Raw genomic sequence first — 18,464 nt, forward strand, 5'->3', positions numbered from 1 at the left:
GTGCACGCTGAGACCCATTCCCTTGATAGTTCAGACCAACACACTCACTCTCCAATGCAATTGGACACATTCACTAGATACTAAGGATTAAGTTGCCCTTTCCTTGACACTAATCTAAGGTGAGGTTAACATCTTCCCTAGAATGGTTAAAATCAGGATCTGAGGAGGCTAAGCTGATCCTAGATCTGAGTCTAAGGGCAGCTTCTACAGCAGATGAAAAAGGGATCTCAGAAAGCATCGGAGCGGCCATCTTATCTGGGCCTCTTCCTGCTTCCTGTTTTTGCGGCCTCCGCCCGGCATCAGCTTCCTGTTCCTCACAGTGTAACATCTCTACTCCCTGTCCTCCCAGAGGAGCAGCAGAAGAACAATACAGCTTGAGGAACTGCTGGGGGCCACACACCCAACAGCAAAGCTGACCCCTTAGTCATGCTCTTCATTTCAGATCTAGTATGCTAGGCTATGTGTGTCATTGATGAATAGAGGGTTTTGTGAAGGGAAAGGGGATATCTATCTAGTCAGTTGCACAACTGAATGCATTTCACCGAAATGTGTCGTGCGCATTTAACCCAATCCCTCTGAATCAGAGAGGTGCGGTGGGCTGCCTTAATCCATGTCCAGGTCATCGGTGCCTGGGAGCAATTGTTGTTTGGGGTTAACTGCCTTGCTCAAGTGCAGAACGGCATATTTTTCCAACTTGCTGGCTCAGGGATTTGAACCAGCGACCTTTCGGTTACTGGCCCAACAATCTTAACTGCGAGGCTAGCCCCTTTGATGGTGTTGACAGAGAAACTAGTCATTTCTGACCACCAAGTAGCAACCTCCCCACAAGGCTACGGCAGAGTCCTCAGCTGGCCTCGGTCCAATACCCCCTGCCAAGCCCTGCTTACAGCCATAAACCAATAAGGGACAACAAAGGAGAAATTACTCCATCCTCGTCTGCTGACACAAAACTCACTGAAAACAGCTAATTAGGCCTGCTGTTAAAGAGATAGCGCCATGGTTTGCGTATGGAACCAGGCCTACATTATTATAGAAAAACGCTAGTCTGTGAAATGTGTTGGTCTGCTCTGCTTGGAAGTTCTGAGTATAGTTAACATATGCCATGAGTTTGATTGGTTCTTGTCTGGTGTGACAATGGGGAGATAATTAAGAGGTTGGGGTGGGGAGGCAAATGAAAGGAAGGGAACATATGTGTGTGTGTGTGTGTGTGTGTGAGGGGGTAAATCATGTGTGTATATGTTATGTGTGTGAGGAGGTAAATAATGTGTGTATATGTTATGTGTGTGAGGAGGTAAATAATGTGTGTATATGGTATGTGTGTGTAAATCATGTGTGTATATGGTGTGTGTGTGAGGAAGAGTAGTGTGTGTGTGTGTGTGTATGTGTGTGTGTGTGGAGAGTGAGTTAGTGAGGGAGGGGGTGTGCAGGGGCCTCAGGGAAGCCACTCTGAAAGGTTCCTAGGACAATAGAGCTCCGTTCACACGGCAACAGCAGAGTGCTCCCATGCATGCCTCCCCCTCCGCTCCCCTCCCCTCCTCCTCCCCAGACCTCCTTTAACACACCCTGAAAAGAAGGCACTCCACTCAGAAAGGAAGAGAGGGTAGAAAGAGAGAGACACATGGAAAAATAGAGAGAGAGAGAGTTTAGATTACGATTTCTTATAGTTAGTCACATTCAGGTTTGCAAATGTAGTTGCAGTGTACAGTGAAATCTTAAGCTCCGAGCTCCAACAGTGCAGGTGTGAATGAAACAATAATACAATTAGTATTATATACACCAGTGATGGCCYGTGCCGTTTAAGATGAGGGAGGACGATACATTTCTTCATGAACATGGCCTTATTTCTATTACAGCATATTGGATGACTTTCATTCACCCAGTTCAATGTAACATTGATCGGTTTAGGCTACTACATGATACTCTAATTTCCCTATACCCATCCTGAGTTTGCTACAACCTAGCCTATTAATGAAAGTTTACAACGTAGGTGGACAGGTCAAGTAAATTTTTTGTAATCAAGGTGATTACATTCAATACCGCCTTATACACTCTTGCCTGCATCTAGCTGATCTAGGGTGTAGTCATTAGTCCAACGGCTGCAAACAACAGTTTCTATTGGACAAATTCAGGTATGTTTATCCCTATTTCGTTCCGTTTGCTTCCGTTTAAGAAACGTTTTTCAACAGAATCGGCAGAATGAATACACCCCCTGATCACACGCAAAACACTTTCATAGCTGCCACATTCAAACAGCATGATCACTTTGCTCGTAATTCCTTCTCGCATCTATGCGCTCTCCTCCTCGCTCACCTTTTCCCTTTGCTTGTGGAATCCAGTGCATAACACATCAGCTGTCTGTGTGTAAGCCAAACCTTCAGATCATAACCGCTAACCGTTACAGACAGACTACACCATTGTTACCATATTATCTAATGTTTAAATCAACATAGTTAATAGAACTAACGCATTAGCAATCGGTAATTGTTACATTAGTACATAACTCTTAATCAGACTTAATAATTATAAATGATATTTCAACACCATGCATACATGGAACAACGATTTTGTCTTATTCAACGTTCTGACTCCAAAGCGTTGAGCGCAGGCCATGTAGCCTATTCCTATGCGCACTGAGGCATGCGCTCGCTCCTATTACACACATAGGACAGAGACATAGGACACAGACACACGAAACTCCGACATAACCCGGAAAATATGAACAAAGGAAACCATAAATTGAATTAAATAAACAGTTAAATAAACAGAACTTACCCTTCATGAGTCTTGAGAACATTCATGTGCACTATAAACATCGCGCCCACTCAGAGCAGGGTAACAAATGGTTGGCTAAATGAAAATGTATCGTTGTACTATCAAACGTGAAACAGAAATGTCTACGTGTTGCAATAAACCTTAAGGGGATGGAATGATGAAACGCTAGCAATTATTGTAGTATTAGATGGAATCTAGATTTACCACATAGGGCCTATGCATTTAAACGTGTGAAAGCAACGGAAAACATTTCAACAAGAGAAAAAAAGTTCTCCACTGGCGGGAGTTTGGTCTTCGAACACAGTAATAATTAATTGTAAGTACAAATTCTAAATATAAGCTTCATGAGTAAATTATTCATTTAAATGAATGGTTACATATCCAAATACCAGTATGCCTATGCTAGTAATTGTTGCCCAATTGCTGGTGAGCTTGCTAAGTAAATAGTTAATATTATTGATCACCCCCCAAAATATTTATTTATTATGGCAATCCTCTCTCCCTACAATTTGAGTTTTCGCTGCACCCGATCCTATAACTGTACAGCAAATCAGCAATCTGTTGGCTAGCTCACCCGACCTGCGTTCATTGACAGTTTGCTTGTCCAATCAGAGTTAAAAAGTGTGCGTTTCCCTAGCCAATCTGTTGCAGGTTTTTACTTTTGCAAGGGTGATGCTGCTGCCTCTGGCTACGTGTAGAGTAGGCCTAATCCACTAGAACTTGTGCCACAAAATGAGTGACAAAACATGTTAGATCATTTGAAGTCATCAGTCTCAAGACAAAGTTGAGTCCCGAGTCTTGAGGCACCAAGTCAAGTCTCAAGTTATTTTATTTTCTATCAAGTTGAGTCTCAAATCAAATTTGTACACAACTCTGATAAAGCATATAAATAGCGTGTCTGGATTTGATTAGAGCTTTGATCGAAAATTCAAGCCACATGCTTCCTGAGCCATACATTAAATACATTTTATGAGCCCAACATTAAAGACATTTTATGAGCACAAGCCCAAAAAAGCTCAAATGATTGTGCCGTTATCCAATATATAGGCTACTGCACATTACGCAGGACAGAAAAACATAAAAGCCCATAGATGTAACTAGCTATATGCTCTCTTGGGTAAATAATTTAAACTAGCTCTAGTAGGCTAATCTTTTTGAGTGTGAACTGTATTTCTTTACTGTATTGTATTAAAGTGTATTAAATTACGCACATCATTCAAACCATGATAAAGCAGAAAAGAACATGTGATTCTGGTGCAGCACATGCAGCCTACAAAGTTACAAGCATAGGCTAGAGAATTTAATTTTAATTTTGAAATATAATAGGGCCTATTTGTATAATTAGTAGGCTGACGCATTTCCCTTAATGTTATTAGCCTACCTCCTCTTTCTCTCTCCATTGTAGCTTCATTCCTTCCTCACTTTCAACAGGTAATTAAATGAGTTCCGTTGTCCTCATCTCCATCATTCTAATGACATGCTGAATAATATAGGACTAGAATTACATGCAGATGGCTTTCACTTCTCTTTAGGAAGATTGAATGGTTATGGGACTGAAAAAATAACTGCTAACCTCCCAGGTTCGCTCTTCTTTCAAACTACCCCTGAGTTCTATTGGCTGCTGTATTTAACGTTCAGAAAACAAGAGCTTGCGTCCCTCTTCGAATCGTCTATTGGTATAAAAAATTCACAATTTTTTTTATTTTTATGTCCAGCAAGCTATTCTAGGCTAGCTTTTCCAGCATAGGACTCCAAGAGCTAAGGGGCATTTTTTTGAAGGAGAGGGGCCAGCGGACCACAGGTGCATGCATATTGCGCAAGAAACTAGTTAGAAGCTTACTATGCATAACCCATAATGTATTAGTTACATATAAGGCTAATTCTGCATTGAATTCATCACCTGAATGAGGTAGGCTAGGACATCTATACAGTGCATTCGAAAAGTATTCAGACCCCTTGACTTTTTCCACATTTTGTTATGTAATAGCCTTATTCTAAAGCAATTGGCATCCACAATAGTTTATTCCATATTTAATAGAAATCAGACTTTGCTTTAGATTTTTTTATTCAACATAATATTGTAAATAATAAAACAAATGAAACTGGCATGGACAAAAATGATGGGACCCTTAACCTAATATTTTGTTGCACAACCTTTAGAGGCAATCACTGCAAACAAACGTTTTCTGTAGCTCTCAATGAGAGAGCTACAGAAAACTTCTGCACCTGTTAACAGGTAGTTTGGCCCAGTCTTCCTAAGCAAACTGCTTCAACTGTTTCAGGTTTGATGGGTGCCTTCTCCAGACTGCAAGATTCAGCTCTTTCCATAAATGTTAGATAGGATTCAGATCAGGCCTCATAGAAGACACTTCAGAATAGTCCTATGTTTTGTTCTTATCCATTCTTGGGTGCTTTGAGCTGTGTGTTTGGGGTCATTATCCTGTTGGAGGACCCATGACCTGCGACTGAGACAGAGCTTTCTGACACTGGGCAGTACGTTTGTTCCAGAATGCCTTGATAGTCTTGAGATTTCATTGTGCCCTGCACAGATTCAAGGCACCCTGTGCCAGGCGCAGCAAAGCAGCCCCAYAACAGAACCGAACCTCCATGTTTCACTGTAGGTATGGTGTTCTTCTCTTTGAAAGCTTCATTTTTTCATCTGTGAACATAGAGCTGATGTGACTTGCCAAAAAGCTCGTTTTGACTCACCTGTCCAAAGGACATTCTCCCAGAAGGATTGTGGCTTGTCAATATGCATTTTAGCTAATTCCAGTCTGTCTTTGTTTTTCTTTCAAAAGTGGAGTCTTCTTCCATGGAGCCCACTGTCGCTCAAAAAGTGACGGATGGTGCGATTAGAAACTGACGTACCTTCAGCTTGGAGTTCAGCTTGTATCTCTTTGGCAGTTATCCTTGGTTCTTTTTCTGCCATTCACACTATCCTTCTGTTCAATCTGGGGTCGATTTTCCTCTTGCAGCCAACCAGGGAGGTTGGCTACAGTTCCATGGACCTTAAACTTCCTAATAATATTTGCAACTGTTGTCACAGGAACATCAATCTGCTTGGAGATGGTCTTGTAGCCTTTACCTTTACCWTGCTTGTCTATTATTTTCTTTCTGATCTCCTCAGACAAATCTCTGCTTTGCTTTCTCTGGTCCATGTTCAGTGTGGTGCACACAATGATACCAAACAGCACAGTGACTACTTTTCTCCATTTAAATAGGCTGAATGACTGATTACAAGATTGGAGACGTGTGTGATACTAATTAGTTTGAAATATCACTATAATCCAATTATTTATTATCTTTTCTAAGGGGTACCAACAAATGTGTCCAGGCCATTTTAGAATATCTTTGTAGAATAAGCAATTATTGATCTCTTTTCAGAGCTTCTTTCTATGACATACCAAAGGCATGCAAGTATACATGATAAAAGAGCTTTTAATTGCWTCCCTTTTCAGGAGGAATGAAGCACTATTTTAATGAGCTGTAAGGGTACCAACAAATATGAGCACGTCTGTATATCAATCTTGAACAGGATTATCTTTTTGGATGCAATTTGAATGGAATTGATGAGAGAGAGAGGAAGACTGCTTGTGAATGCTCTGATTTAAAGCAACGATAGGCTGTTTTCAAAACTCTGCAATAATTTAAAAAACAAGGTGGCCCCCGAAAGCCAGATGGAGATGGGTTAATTAGACGCCCATTCAGTCCTTATATTACTGTAGCATAGACTATACTGCAACAAATGTAGGCCTATCTGTCACAAGGAAAAAAGTTACCATGATGAGATGATAGGTCTACATGCATTGTGAACTGCACTCCATACTGAGATGGTCTGTCTGTCCCAACCATGAGCGTTGATGACTGATCATGCAGAGAACAGAGTGAAGGCCGCAGAGAATACATATTTGGACTTGCATATAATTTAACAGTTCCATGTCACGTCACTATTTACATGAATCATTTATTATAATTGACTGTTTCCACACAGTTTTATATCCCGGGAAAAGTGAGTGGTTTTGGGCGGTAAATCTCGATAACCGGACGTCCTCCAGACATTGTCATAATTACTGTGTAAGTCTATGTAAGGGGGTGAGAACTATGAGCCTCCTAGGTTTTGTATTTTAGTCAATATACCCAGAGGAAGATGGAAGCTAGCTATCCTCCGGCTACACCGTGGCGCYGTTGAGGCTACTGTAGACCTTCTTTGCAAAATAGTGTGTTTTAATKAATTATTTGGTGACATGTGAATATATTTAGTATAGTTTTATCTAAAAATAGCTTTTTTAATGTTACACTATTTTCATGAAATTCACTGAGGATGGTCCTCCCCTTCCTCCTCTGAGGAGCCTCCACTGATATATATGAGTAAGAACATTTGAGAGAGGTGGGGAGAGAGAGCAAAAGATGTAAAACACTAGCGAGTTGGGGAGAGAGAGAGAGAGATGGGGAGAGAGAGATTGGGGCAGAGAGAGAAGAGAATGGGGAGAGAGAGAGAGAGATGGGGAGAGAGAGAGATTGGGGAGAGAGAGAGATGGAGAGAGAGATGGAGAGAGAGAGGATGGGGAGAGGGAGAAGATGGGGAGAGGGAGAGGAGAGAGAGAGAGATGGGGAGAGAGAGAGATGGGAGAGAGAGAGGAGATGGGGAGAGAGAGATGGGGAGAGAGAGAGAATGGGGAGAGAGAGAGATGGGAGAGGGAGAGAGAGAGATGGGGAGAGAGAGAGATGGGGAGGGAGAGATGGGGAGAGGGAGAGATGGGAGAGGGAGAGAGATGGGGAGAGGGAGGAGAGGGAAGGAGAGAGAGATGGGGAGGAGAGAGAGATGGGGAGAGGGAGAGAGAGGATGGGGAGAGAGAGAGAGAGATGGGGAAGAGAGAAGAGAGATGGAGAGAGGAGAGAGAGAGAGATGGGGGAGGAGGAGAGAGATGGGGAGAGAGAGAGAGATGGGGAGAGAGAGAGAGAGATGGGAGAGAGAGAAGAGATGGGGAGAGAGAGAGAGAGTGGGGAGAGAGAGAGAGATGGGAGAGAGAGAGAGAGAAATGGGGAGAGAGAAGAGATGGGGAGAGGAGAGAGAAGGAATGGGGAGAGAGGAGAGAGAGATGGGGAGAGAGAGAGAGAGATGGGGAGAGAAACTGCACATAGTCAAAGAAAGAGTAATGCCCTAACACAAACACACAGGAATTGCTCCGCCAGGCATAAAGGCTACACTGACAAACTGATAACTTTAATGACAGAGTTAAAGTCCTTTTCTCTGTCATGCACACAAAACCACTATAGCCTCTCAGACGATTAGCAGCACATTCTCCATCTCGAGAGCTCAGAGAGCAGAGGGCCTTTGTACTTCACTAGAGGCATCCTGACTGCTGCCACCAGGACGTAGTTCATGTGTCTCCCTAAAGACCCTCTACGCCCACACACAGCTATTACTATGGATGCCGAAATTCCTGAGCAGGGCAACATTATCAATTTATGAGTCAAGTACAGCCTTTTGGCGCAAGAGCTCGTGGTGGGGTCATCAATATTGCAAGATCAATTACGCCAGGTTACACATTGCCCTACAAATTACACTAAAACTCCAACTCTGACATTGCTAGATCATGCATGATCTCTACAACATGCATATTCGCCCTGATAGACAGTTATATTAATAAATATACAGGCTATATTAATTATAGCCTGTGACCCTTATAATAATTGACATGTCACTGCCCTACATTCACAGAATAATGTAGCCCATTGCACATATTYATAGAACAATTGTAGCTAATCCATCTTGCTTTGAGTAGAGTGGGTGAGCAACAAAACCAGCCGCCTGTGCGCGTGCTGCAGGCAGTGCACAAACACAACACAGCCTATTCTACACACGCAGACACAACACTGATGGCAAGCGCGATCAATCAAAGTTCCTCAGTGTCTCTTCCCGTTACTGATGGGTTGGTTGACCTACATCTGTTTAACGATTCTATTTCCCAGCCTGCATCGATAGCAACAATATTATAACCCAACTTAGTTCTAACACTTTCTACATCAAATGCATTTTTGTTCGTTCCAGTAAACAATAATCAACCGTTTCCAAGCAAGGCAGTGGCCAAATGGAGTGWGCAAAAATAGGCTATAATTTTATTTAAAGAATCGGGCCTTGGACACAGAACTCGTAAAGCCCTTGTGTTTCATCATTATAATCTATTGAGTGTCCACTAGTGGTGGCCGGCCGCTATGTCCAGTCAGTGGTTCGACCATTTGGATTAACGCAATTCCACACATATATATATATAAAAAACAAACATTCAATTAGGGGCAAATATAAACAGTGGCAAGAAATATTCCGACTCTTATGAGTTATAAAAGCATAGTAAATACCCTCACCAGCAGTCAGAAATGTAATAGATTAATCTGGCAGCATGTCCCGTTAGATACTCCTCTTGTTCGCGCTGCCATCTGTGTCCCTGGCCGTCTGGCCACTCTAAACAATCCACTGCGGGGGGCGGGATACACCGTTCGCCTCCGCCAATCAGCATTCAGCAACAAGGATTTAATAAGTAGTGAGTGTTCCCATTGTCAAATCGCAGCCCTTGAAAGGCATGAGTGACATCGAGGTTCCCTGTCGGGCATGGATAGGGCGGGGTCTCAGGGTGTGTAGGGGAGGCTACAGCGGGTTTAACATTTTATGCAATCCAGTCCCCATGCCGTGTTAACGTTAAAGGCTTAAAAGAAACACATTTTGGGGGATGGAGGATTTGGCCTACAGTTTAAAAGGGTCTTATAACTGGGGCATCTTTTGAGAATGTTTTTTGGGAGCAATTGACACGTGGCAGTGGTGGGTTTAATGATAGAGCTGGACTGATTCCATTCTAGCAGCTTTAGTAACTGACTGGGATGACTGCTTGCTTTAGGGATGCACAAGCTTTGAACTGGGCAATGGGGGCAGACTATATTTTGGGAGAGGGCAAACTCATCTTCTGTGTAAGTGTGTGAGAGAGAAAAATACCAGAAGAGATATAGAGAGGGAGAGACAGAGGGCAGAGAACAAGTAATGACAGATCTTAGAGATAAAAAAAGGACGAACTGGGATTGTTCCATTATTGAAGACACTCTTCTATTCCTGGAAGAGAACATAACCTGGAAAAAAGCACTCACATAACACAGAGAGACAGACAGACACACAAAGAGACAGACAGAGACCCCCCAATGTCAACATTACCACTTTTATTGTCAGGATACTTGCGTCATGTAAAATATTTCAATACAATACAATACAATTCAATACATATTTCAATTCAATACAGTAAAAATGCATGTTCCATATGCCATCCTCCACACAATGTGTTGGTTTGTCATCAAGAAGATAAGGCTTTGCCCACAGCGATAAAAACGGCAGCTCTCTCTCAGCACAACAGAAGCTGCTTCACCACTTTTTTTTTTGTGTGAACACAAAACGGATTAAATTATAAACTACTAAAATCTTATTTTTTTATTCCTTTTGTTGTTTCTCAATAAAGCCCTCAACCAGAGCTGTGGGCGGGGCCCCACAAACTCCCAGAATGCTCCTGTCAGCAGCTCAATTCGGTCCCCAACGAAGATGCCCATGGAAGGGCGGACAGACACAAAGACGGGAAGACAAACAGACAGAGGGACAGAGACAGGAAAGACATATATTCTGTCAATGCTGGCAGTCACATAGCAGCTTTAATCTCATCGAAGCTTCAACAGGAAGAGGGGAATCCGGCTGGAAAGGGGGAGAGCTTTGGTGGAGGGGTAAGGAGAGAAGGAAATGAGGGTAAGGGAAGAGGGGATCCCCGGGTCCACCTTCTGTTTGTTGGTCTTGTGGCTGTAGTTAAGTACCAGTTCTGAAGGTTAACTTTGTAATGGTCACAAACCTGCAGCGACGATAACTTGAACCACAGAGGAAGGAACGAGGGAAACAACAAACTGACAGCATCTGTTCTTCCTTCTCCATCTTCCTCTTGGTTTAGTCTCCATGTGTTGAAGTCATTTTCTGTCATGGCTGATGTTGTCATTTTCTGTAATAGCTGATGTTGTTGCATCATGTCATGTTCTTTTAAAATGAGTATATTGTATTAACATACTGGGCTAATGGACTGCTGCAGTGAGGGTGGACCGGTGGGCTGTTGCCATGGACACACCCACTTCCCTTAGTACATTCTCCCTAGCGAGCATGGAGAGGGGTGGGTAGAGGTCAGGGGTCAGTAGCGGTGGGTCTGGTGTGAGTACTGCGGGGGCTGCTGGGAGGTAGAGGAGTATCCAATGCTGCTTTGGGGCAGTGATGTGCTTGGTCCGGGGTTCTGGTAGGCAGCATGTGGATTGGAGCGCTGACAGATAAATAAAGGTAACTTATCAGACTCTTAATTTCCAATTTAGGTTTTTACAATTTGGTGGGATAACCCAGAAATGAGCTAAATCATGCTGTATATGGTATTGCGTGTGTGTACCATACCTGGTAGTCTGTAGTCATGAGGCCACTTGAGGTAGTGACGGGCGGGATCACTCGCACCTTCTTTAGGGGCGGGCCCTGGGCATGGCTATTGTCAGGGTTACCAGTGTGCCCCGCCCCATTGGTGTGGTTGTTCCCCTGCTGCTGCTGGTTCTTCTGGATAATTAAACACCCACCCAAGCATCCATCAACGGATAACCGTACACTAACACACACTGGAAATACACGCAAATGTTTTGCTTAAAAGACCCAATGCAGCCGCTTTTATATCAATATATTATATCAATATCAAATCATTTCTGGGTAACAATTAAGTAACTAACTGTAATAGATTTCCTAGATTTCCAAGAATGTTGCTAGGACTGTCTGGGAGTGGTCTGAGTGGGGAGGGGACAACTGGAAAACAAGCTGTTATTGGCAGAGAGGTTTGGAACCCTCTGTTATTGGTCTATTAACCAATTTACCACAGTGACGTCACCATGGAAAGCTGAAACTCAATTCCATTCCAAACCTGCTGATTACAAGTTTGTGTAGAAATAATACAAAACACGGGAGAGAAAAAAACACACTGGGCCTTTAAAAACTTTTCATCTACATTTGACTAAACACACACAAGTCAAAAGTTTGGATAAACCTACTCATTCAAGGGTTTTTCTTTATTTGTACTATTTTCTACATTGTAGATTAATAGTGAAGACATCAAAACTATGAAATATTACATATGGAATCATGTAGTAACCAAAAAAGTATATTTTATATTCTTCAAAGTAGCCACCCTTTGCCTTAATGACAGCTTTGCACACTCTTGGCATTCTCTCAACCAGCTTCACCTGMAATGCTTTTCCAACAGTCTTGAAGGAGTTCCCACATATGCTGAGCACTTGTTGGCTGCTTTTCCTTCACTCTGCGGTTCAACTCATCCCAAACCATCTCAATTGGGTTGAGGTCAGGTGATTGTGGAGGCCAGGTCATTTGATGCAGCACTCCATCACTCTCCTTCTTGGTCAAATAGCCCTTACACAGGTAGAAAGAGGAGGAAGGGAAGCGCTACTAAGGTACAAAATAGTAAATTTGGTAGACAGAAGGTGCTCTTTGGTAAAAGGGGAGCATTGGTCATCAAAAAGAAAGGAGGCCCAAGGTACTCTTCATATAATTAATTCAAATGCCTTTATTAGTATGGCATGTTCAATAGAAACAACGTTTTTAAAAATCCGACGCATTTCGGCTGCATTGACATCTTAACCCAGTCTAAGAAATAAACCTCCCATGCCACTCTGTCAACATCACGGCAAATCTCATGTGAGTGCATACCATCTATTGGCACAATGGACAGTTTTAACATCTCGTCCCGTGTTTTATGATTCTGATTATCTGGACTTGTCCAGTGACTGCTGTGAAAGGACAGCTGACAACATAGGAAAGTCTGTGTGACAGCTTGGAGAGACAGCTGACCGGAGGGAATAGACCCCACTGGGGCTGTCATGGGCTAGCTACCCATGTTGGCAGTCTCCGACGCTGCTTCAGTATGTTGGAGACACCCGCTAAGTGCTACTGAAAGTCAACAAAGGAACACACCCCTAGAGCCTGCGAGAGCTGGGGCGCAAGATGGCTCAACGACTGATCACACGGCTACGGACCCAGGAATGGAAACGACTACGAGTAGGAACACAGCACATGAGACAACCATAACAGCAGCAGGACACACACTTCAGGTGTGCAGCTGTGGTTGGGAGAGAGTAACATCGGCAAGGGGGTTAAGGATCCATCAAGGGAGGGAAATGTGCTTGGTAGAGCAGAGACAGGGACCTCGCATTGACCAGTACTTCTTACGAAGCAGCCAGTCAAATCAGTCGAATGAAGCACAGCGACGGTACGCAAACCAAAGTTCGCAGAGCATCAGCACCCCTGTAACGGAGGAGGATAACACAAGCACAGAAATGCCGGTGGATGAACTCACCCAACCACAGAGACCTCTAAAAGAGGAAAAGGTCAAAGGGCACAGACCGAGTGTGAAGTGGCCCAAAGCTGTTGAAAAGAGAGAGTGGGAAACAATCAACAACGACCTGACAAAAATCTTGGAACAACAGGTAGGAACAGCAGAGAAAAAGCTTGAAAGGATGGGAGACATTATCTACCACTACGGAGAAGAGCGCTTTGGAGTAAACGAAAGGAGAAGTGGCAAGACACCACCCGCGCCAGCCAAATCTAGGAGGCAGCAAGAGATCGAGATACTTGTCAGAGAGAGAAGGCAGCTGAGAAAGCAGTGGAAGAAGGCCTCTGATGCAGAGAGAGAAGGTCTCATGCACTCCAAGCAGACATCAAATGTCGGCTGGCAACCTTGCGAAGAGCGGAAAACTTAAGGAAATTCGTAGGAAGAAGGAACACTCAAGAACACGGTTCTATAAAAAAACCTTTAAGTTTGTCAAAGACCTCTTCGCAAAGGAAAAGTGCGGAATCCTAAAAAACTCCAAAGCCAGAACTGGAAGAACATCTGGAAAAGGTCCACCAGGACAGAAAAGGCATGAGCAGATAATCATCACATGACATCCCACCTATTCAACCACCAGAATTCAAATCTGGACACTGACCCTCCAAAATGGAAGGAAGTAGAGAACGTTGTCCGACGAGCAAGAGCGGCCTCGGCTCCTGGGCCTAATGGAGTACCATATAAGCTCTACAAGAACGCCCCGAATGTTCTACGCTTTCTTTGGAGGCTCATGAGGATAGTGTGGCAGAAGGAAATAATACCAAAGGCATGGCGAAGGGCTGGTGGTGTGCTAATCCCGAAAGAGAAGGATGCGACAGACTCAGTCAATTCGACCAATCTCCCTTCTCAACGTCGAAGGGAAGATCTTTTTCAGTATAATAGCACAGAGGCTGTCCACTTACCTGGAAAGGAACAAGTACATTGATACATCTGTACAGAAAACAGGCATTCCTGGTTTCTCTGGTTGCCTGGAACATACTAGTATGATTTGGACCAGATCCAAACAGCTAAGAAAGACAAGAGAGTCTCTATGTCATCTTCCTCGACCTGGCCAATGCCTTTGGTCAGTTCCCACTGAACTCCTCTGGGAATCCTTCAACTTTTTCCACGTACCAGAACCCATCACTACACTGGTAAAGGCCTATTTCCAAGACCTGCAATTGTGTTTCACAACACCTGATTCACAACAACTGGCAGCGCTTGGAAGTGGGCATAATGGCAGGCTGTACAATTCACCTCTGGCCTTCACTATGGCCATGAAGTCATCATCAGGGCATCGAGATGGGTGGTGGCGGTGAGAGAACTAAGGAAGGGCTCCGTCTCCCACCTATCCGAGCATACATGGATGACATGACTACACTGGACCACCACTGCAGCATGCACCAGGCGGCTACTTGCAAAACTGCAGGATAACATCAAGTGGGCCCGGATGAAAATCAAGCCAAGCAAATCTCAAAGCATCTCCATAGTCAAGGGACAGCTTAAAGATGTGAGGTTCTGCATTGGAGATGACCCGATACCAACGGTGTCTGAGCAACCCGTCAAGAGCCTGGGTAGATGGTACAACGAAAGCCTCCGAGATAAAGATCAAGTGCAGCAAGTAAGACAGGACATCGCGACGGGACTTGAGAACATCAACAAGACCCTACTGCCTGGGAAGCTCAAGCTTTGGTGCCTACAGTTTGGACTTCTCCCCCGGATAATTTGGCCACTCACCGTCTATGAGGTCCCAATAACAACAGTGGAGAAGATGGAGCGAACCATTACCTCATACGTGAAGAAATGGCTGGGGTGTCCCACGATGCCTGAGTAACATCGGCCTCTATGGCAAAGGGGTCCTTGAACTACCTCTTACAAGTCTAACGGAGGAGTACAAGTGCTCTAAAGTAAGACTTCAGATGACATTGAAGGACTCCAAAGACCAGACCATTAGCAAGGCTGCACCTCCCCTACAAACTGGACATCATCCAAGGCTGTGCAGCAAGCAACATCAGCCCTGAGACACCAAGACATTGTGGGGAATATCCAGCACGGAAGAGGAGGCTTTGGCCTGGCAGCAAGCAAACCAACATTCCATAAGGCAACAACATCTGAACGCAGGAAGCTGGTGGTCGAGGAGGTGCGCAGACAGGAGGAGACTGCAAGAAGTGCAAAGGCTGTCTCTCTGCTATACAAGGCAATGGACGCGGTGGGAAGGCCTGGAGAGGAGAAAGATCAACTGGAGTGAGCTTTGGCAAATGGAGGCAAGCAACATCAGCTTCATCATAAGAGCTGTTTATGATGTGCTTCCATCACCAAAAAAACCTACATCAATGGTATGGCGAGGACCGCGACCTGCCCCTCTGCCCAGCTCCAGTGACTCTCAGGCATATAATGACAGGTTGCAAGACCAGCCTCTCACAAGGCCGCTAGCACCTGGAGGCACAATCAGGTCCTCAAGAGCCTGGCTGCAGCACTTGAGACCAAGAGGAGTGCAACCAATTCATTACCTCCAAAAACAAGCAATCCCGTCAAAACACAACATTCATCCGGGAGGGACAGAAAAGGCCCCAAGCATCCTCCTACAAAGCCAGAAACTGGACACCTAGGCATGGCCCGGGACTGGAAGATGCTTGTCGATATTGGCCAGCAACTAATTTTTCCACCTGAGATTGCTTCTACCAACCTTAGGCCAGACATGGTACTCTGGTCCCCTTCACGAAAGGCTGTGTACATCATAGAGCTCACAGTCCCGTGGGAAAACTCTGTTGAAGAGGCCTACGAGCGTAAGAAACTGCGTTACACAGAGTTGGCAGCAGACGCAACTCAGCGTGGCTGGAATGCAAAAGTCTGGCCAGTTGAAGTGGGATGCAGAGGGATTCGTGGCTTCTTCCACCATCAGGTTGCTGAAAGAACTTGGAATCCATGGACCAGGCTCTGCGGCAGACCGTCAGAGCAGTTTTTCTCAAGCAGCTGAAAGAGGCAGCCAGTGGTCTGGATCAAACGGAAGGACCCTTGCTGGGCCTATAACTTCATGACCCCCCACCTGAGAACCCAATTCAGATCCCTCCAACTTGAGGAGGGCATATGAGGTATGCAGTCAGCTGTAGGGCTGGCTCAGGGAAGAGGACGCCCTGCCTTGCATAGTCCCGTGGGAATCTTAATTGGGCATGGGACACAAGCTAAGCTTTGATCACCCTTAGCTGGCCACCTTTGATGAGGGTGTTTAGTGATTAAAGGTCGAAACACCCACTGATTCGAAGGCACACTACTGAGGATGTGTCCCAAAATTGACATCTTAACCCAGTCTAAGAAATCAACTCCCATGCCACTCTGTCAACATCACGGCAAAATCTCATGTGAGTGCATACCATCTATTGGCACAATGGACAGTTTTAACATCTTCGTCCCGTGTTTTATGATTCCGTCAGGGAGTACAAAAAAAGAATACAATGTCCCTCTTTTGAACAGTTTTTCCAATTAGCCCTAATTAGAAGAGGGAGTGGTTACAAAATTGATTGGACACACCTAGTAAGCAATACTATACACATTAAAAAGTGAAATACTGAAGCTATGTTATCATAAAAATACAACTCCAAGCTAGAAGTATCAAACACTTAGAAAGGTAGTTCTAACCTTAAATATGACTGGGACAAGTGTCTAGAATAAGAAAGCAAATATTTCCATAGTACACTAGAACACAGAACAAACATGAACAACAACAGTCTAAACATAGCTTAGGGCAATTGAGCAAAATGTCCACTAGATGACAGCAAATGGACCTATCACGACCCTACAGAAGGGTGAGAAATCCATACTTCATTTAAACCAGGGTACTTAGTGGCCTGTAGTTTGTAAATCCCAAAAACTTTCCCTTTGGTTTAATTGTTTTAGACGGTCCCCTTTTCTAATAGAGGCTGGAATATGATCAATACCCATAGCTTGTAGGGAGACAGGGTTGCCATGGTGTAAGGACTTGTAGTGCCTTGCCATGGTATGGCGTACTTGTGTTCCGCTAAGCGGTCTTGAAGGCGTCTCTGTCCGTCCAATATTGAACACCTTGCACTGTGGACATTCCAATCTATAGATGACATGAGTGGTTTTGCAGTTAATGAAATGCTTGACGTAATACTCCATTTTGGAAGCTGTGTCAACAAAATACTTATTCTGTGCAATATTTATGCAATGGTTACATTTAAAAGAGCCCTTGGGTTTGTGGTCAAGCCAAGTTTTTGAGAGTCACCTGGAAGATAACTGTGGAATAATTTGTCATTTAGGGTAGGACATCTCTTAAAGCTTATGACTGTGGCTCAGGAAAGACTTGCGTAGTAGCGTATCACTTTGGATGATTCCCCAATTAATTTTAATGATTATTTTATGTTCTCTGCTTCAGTGCTGTATTTCGTAACAAAATACACTCTCTCTGATGTATCACGAGGCACTCCCCTTCGCAACAAGTTTCTCTTGTCAAGTAATCCAGCCCTTATACCTGCATCTTTCAGGACCTGAATGCTGTAGCCCCGATTCAATAAGCGATTCTCCAATTCAGCAGATTTGACACTGTAGTCTGTCTTACACAGCCTGGAGGTGTGTTTTGGGCCATTGTCCTGTTGAAAAACAAATGATAGTCCCACTAAGCCCAAACCAGATAGGATGGCGTAGCGCTGCAGAATGCTGTGGTAGCCATGCTGGTTAAGTGTGCCTCTAAATAAATCACTGACGGGGTCACCAGCAAAGCACCATCACACCTCCTCCTCCATGCTTCACGGTGGACCACACATACAGAGATCATCTATTCACCTACTCTGCATCTCACAAGGACATGGTGGTTGAAACCAAAAATCTAAAAATTGGACTCATTAGACCAAAGGACAGATTCCACCCGTCTAATGTCCATTGCTCATGTTTCTTGGCCAAGCAAGATATTTCTTCTTATTGGTGTCCTTTAGTAGTGGTTTCTTTGCAGCAACTCGACCATGAAGGCCAGATTCACTCAGTCTCCTCTGAACAGTTGATGTTGAGATGTGTCTGTTACTTGAACTCTGTGAGCCTTTATTGGACTTCACTTTCTGAGGCTGGTAACTCTAATGAACTTATCCTCTGCAGCAGAGGTAACTCTGGGTATTTCCTTTCCTGTGATGTCCTCATGAGAGCCAGTTTCATCAAGAAGCTTGATTGTTTTTGCGACTGCACTTGAAGAAACATTCAAAGTTCTTGACATTTTCCAGATTGACTGACCTTCATGTCTTAAAGTATGATGGACTGTCGTTCTCT

The 18,464-nt window shown here is 44.1% G+C and overlaps 1 pseudogene; it reads right to left on the minus strand.

Annotated features, from left to right (window-relative positions):
• Positions 1-10,233: 10,233 nt before the first annotated feature.
• The window catches only part of LOC139023175 (cyclin-dependent kinase 8-like), a 13,407-nt pseudogene continuing 5,176 nt past the window's right edge, over positions 10,234-18,464 (minus strand).

The sequence above is a fragment of the Salvelinus sp. IW2-2015 genome, linkage group LG27 (assembly GCF_002910315.2).
Source record: "Salvelinus sp. IW2-2015 linkage group LG27, ASM291031v2, whole genome shotgun sequence".
NCBI lineage: Eukaryota > Metazoa > Chordata > Actinopteri > Salmoniformes > Salmonidae > Salvelinus > Salvelinus sp. IW2-2015.